We start from the raw sequence: 4,311 nt of genomic DNA on the forward strand, positions 1-4,311 counted from the left end.
GAACAAATGAGTCAAAGTTTGGATGCTATCTATGACGAAGAACCTTTGGGGTTCGAGAAAGACTCAGTGGCGTCAAACGCGAAGATGTTGGCTCTAGATCCCCTTGAAGAAGTTTAAAATTCACCAATTGAATCATTGTATAATATTATCTAGTGATTTATACTAGTTCTATCAATTGAATACCCTGTGTATCATCATTAATTTAATTTGGGATTGTTGTAGACCGATTATATGTTTACGTGTATTAATTTATATTCAAGTATAATTTTCTCTAATTCACTTTAAAAACTTCCATGCGCATACTCTAAATAACCTCTTATACTTAGATTTAGAAAAATCAGTTGATTTGATTTAAGAAGTGTATTCCTCCTTCTAAACTATTTTCTTACACCATGTTCTCACCCAACATAGGTTTTGTAAATGACCACCTCAACCCCCCAAGTGCTATTTATTAGAAGGATAAGAAGATGTACATGAAATAGTTGCTAAACATGGCAAAGACCAACTTTCTAAGAGGTTCCCTCCTAGATTGGGTAATGTTTGACCAATATGATAAAGTAGAGAAGTATGCAGCTGTACTTAAGATGGAGTTGGAAAAAGTGAAATAAAGCTTTGGACAGAACAAGGCTTTGCTGGCCTCGAACAACAACAAGCTCACCTCCTTGGAAAAGGTTATCAAGTTTCTTTGTGGTAAAAAGAAAAGTTGGAGTCGTACATGAAGGATGATGAGGAAGAGGAATGATGTTAGCATGACAAAGAGCTATAAGACAAGAAATATGAGATTCTTGTCCTAAAAAGACTATTGATGATGATGTCATCGTCAAGGTTTCATTAAAAAATAACTTTAACGATTTTCTTGTAAAGAGTTTTATTGTTTCTAACAAGGGATTTGACAAGGCAAAAGAACGTGCTTATTTATTGTATCTCGATTTGAATCAGAGTGAGCTTTATTTGCTCAAGGTATTTCAAGATGGAAATTTGGTTCAAGAAAGGACTCAAACCCTTCCATCGAAATAAATCTAATTATTTTAGAGCATGATGTTACTCATGTCATTGATAAAGAGATATCCGCTCCCGAGGAGAGTGAGTTCTTCCCACCCAAAAATTATATTTTTTCATGTGTAATCAAGTACTTGTATCTTGACTTGTTTATGTAATTCCGCCCCTTTAAGTGACGTTTTGATTTATGTATTCGCGCTTTTCAAAGGGTATTTTGATTGATGAAATTTTATGATTTTGATAAGTTACGTTAAGGGTTTTGCTCGCCTTTTAATCTATTAACAATATATAAAGATTAAAGTACCTGGAATTACCAAGTTTACCCAAACTGAGTTTAACTTAAACTAATCTAATAATTAAGGGTAGTTTAGTCTTTTTGTTAAATACTGAAACATGGTTGATTGTAATTCAAAATTTGCTGACATGTCAATCACTCATTATTTTCTTTCTGATTTTTTATTTATTTTAATACACCAGAAGCTGGAAAGACATAATATTGAAATTCAAATTTCAAATTTCACCTTGAAAAATGAAAAACCACTTTCCAGTTTTCTAAAAAGTCGGTTTCCAACTTTTTATTTGGGAAAAATAAAAAGAATGCATCATTATTTAAAAAATCACGTTTTAGGAGAGTTTCAAACCCTAAACTATTCTTCTTATTCTCTCTCTTCCCCCTCTAACCTCTCAGATCCTCTCTCCCGGAGAACCCTAGCGCCACCTTCACGCTCCGATTCTCGCTGCAACAGACATCATCTTCCAAAATTAAACCGATCAAAGTGTCTCTCATCATCTCTACTTCAAAACGCCTTGATCAATTTTTGATTCTGGTAAGTTACGTTGTTAACACCGTATTTCCTTCAGTTATTCGGTTTGCGATTGTTGATTTATTTTACATTAATTCAAATCAATTCAATTTGTTCTATTATTCATAACACAACTTAATGGATGTAGTCATGGAGGAACAATTCATACTTAGAGTTCCGCCTAACGTTGCGGAGCAGATAGAGCGTCTTCTTAACGAAAGCAATCCTTCTTTGTCGTCCGAGGACAAGTCGCTAGATTTGCAATTTACCGAGGATGGAAGAAGCGGCGAGTTTGTTATTGGGGATGCAAATATACAATAATGCAAGCTGAAACATTTAATGTTTTGTTTCTTAATGTAGTTTGTTTTTGTGATTTACAATGATGTTTTTTTTTGTGATTTACAAGGATTTTTTTTTTTTGGTTTGGGTAGAGGTTTTCCTGTTTGGTTGAAGTATGTTCCTGGGATCAGTTTTAGAACAGATAATGGTCCTTTTAAGGTTGAGTTTAATTTTGAATGGTTTTGTTTCACTAAAGAAATATTGAAACTTTGTTGCTTAAATAGTGCTTTTTTTTAGGCTGCAATGCAAGGTTTTACTCAGAAGATTGTTCAGATGATGAAGAATGGAAAGTTGTTTCAATCTCAAGGTGGACCAATTATTCTTTCGCAGGTAAGTTGTTACTTTCATGTTTGACATTTTGGTTTGAAAATTGTCTCCTACATGTTGTGAAAGATCAAGAAAGAATGGATCTAACGCGATCGAGTTGATGATAAAATCTTAACTTTGTAGATTGAGAATGAGTATGGACCTCAAGGAAGAGTACTCGGAGCTTCTTGTCATGCATACTCAAATTGGTTTTTACTGTGATTATTTCTCTCCCAATAAACGATACAAGCCTAAACTTTGGACTGAGTCTTGCACTGGCTGGTAAGTTATATAGATAACATGTTCATGTTTAAGTATTAGGTTGCGATTAATTGGACACTTTGTCTTAATTTTTATCCTTTTGTTCTTCTTTTCTCAGGTTTTCATAATTCGGTGGACCTGTTCCTCAGCGACCGGTTCAGGATACTTCTTCATTGTTCCTGCAAACGCAAGGTTACAATAGATCTGAAATGGAACCAAATTTTGTTAGGTCCCTATGTTGTGTAAACTAATTTTTATTTTAGTTAGAGTGTATTGATGTTGACAGAAATATATGCAGTGTAATGTAATATGATGTTTCTCGGGCTTTATATTTTTCTCGGGTTTTATGTTCTATCTAATTGAATTGAATCGGTTTATTGACTCTTAACTAATTCTCATGTTTGTTGTTGCAGAGGCCATTCCAAAGATTGGTTTGTCTCACTCAGTATGCTTCTGTTTATTAATTTTATATAAAAGTTTCAAAGTTTAGTAGAATTTTCTTATTTTATAATTTGTATGTGCAGTTTTGTGTTATCTAAAGTACACAGATATAGGTTATAATGCTATTATTCTCAACAAGGTCTATTGTATTGGATTATTTTCTACTTTTTATGCTTATCTCTATTGTAACATGAAAAATATCAGTTATTCATTTTCGGTTTTGCAGTTTGATTGGTAGAAATAAAGATTAAGATGAACATAGCTTTTGAAGATCCTGCATTGCAGGTGACTTTACTCTTGCAAAGTTGGAATTGGATTTCAAGAGATTATGGGAGGAGTTTATAGCAGATCTTCATTGAAAAATCAAATAAAATCAGCTGATTTTGTGTTTGTTAGATATTCATGAAATGAAAAAGGGTTTAATAGAGGTTGATAACGCAATATAACTGTTTTCACTGTGTGTATATACATATCTATACATATCTAATATTGTATTGAATGCTGCAAGCAAGAGTTTGTTTTGTATAGTCTGGTGTCAAATGTCAATGAACTCCTTTAAAGTAAGATTGTTTTTCTGATCCACTTAATAACAAAACCATACTATAAACCTTATGGATGGTTTTTATCTCTATTGAAGGAACCATCTCTGCATCCGTGATGGAAAATTACCTCTAAGAGGTCTCTAAGGGATGCAGTAGAACTGACAGTGTACAACAATCATCGCCTTATTCATTTGGAACTAAAATGTTTCATCACTTTATTAATTTTTTTATTGAATTAAATTTATTATTACTAAATTAAAACATTTTATAACTTTTCAATCTACTTTTAATAAACACGTAATTAAATCACGTCATGCCTTTTAATTTTACTTTATAAAAAAACTGAATCATTTTATGCTCAATGACTTTAATACCAATATTTTCTTTCAATGTTCATTATGATTATTATTTATTTAAATAGATTATGTGGGTCTCTAAACATCACACATCTTTTGAATTATTCTCTTTTAACTCCTAATTACTATATATATATATATATATATATATATATATATATATATATATATATATATATATATATATATATATATATATATATATATATATATATATATATATATATATATATATATATGGGTGATTGTTTTTTCTATAACTTT

At 31.4% G+C, this 4,311-nt stretch overlaps 1 long non-coding RNA gene across 3 annotated transcripts; it reads left to right on the forward strand.

Moving 5' to 3' along the window:
* Positions 1 to 1,608: 1,608 nt before the first annotated feature.
* Positions 1,609 to 4,011, forward strand: LOC131606693 (uncharacterized). Of its 3 annotated transcripts, XR_009284981.1 has the most exons (7): positions 1,609 to 1,826; positions 1,951 to 2,300; positions 2,379 to 2,471; positions 2,592 to 2,729; positions 2,827 to 2,900; positions 3,122 to 3,153; positions 3,376 to 4,011. It is a non-coding gene; the product is annotated as an uncharacterized LOC131606693 (long non-coding RNA). The 3 variants fall into 3 exon arrangements; XR_009284980.1 differs by lacking the exon at positions 3,122 to 3,153 and having other exon boundaries at positions 1,610 to 1,826; positions 3,376 to 4,008; XR_009284979.1 differs by lacking the exons at positions 3,122 to 3,153; positions 3,376 to 4,011 and having other exon boundaries at positions 1,611 to 1,826; positions 2,827 to 3,062.
* The last annotated feature ends 300 nt before the right edge of the window (positions 4,012 to 4,311 follow it).

This window comes from Vicia villosa, linkage group LG5 (genome assembly GCF_029867415.1).
Source record: "Vicia villosa cultivar HV-30 ecotype Madison, WI linkage group LG5, Vvil1.0, whole genome shotgun sequence".
Lineage (NCBI taxonomy): Eukaryota > Viridiplantae > Streptophyta > Magnoliopsida > Fabales > Fabaceae > Vicia > Vicia villosa.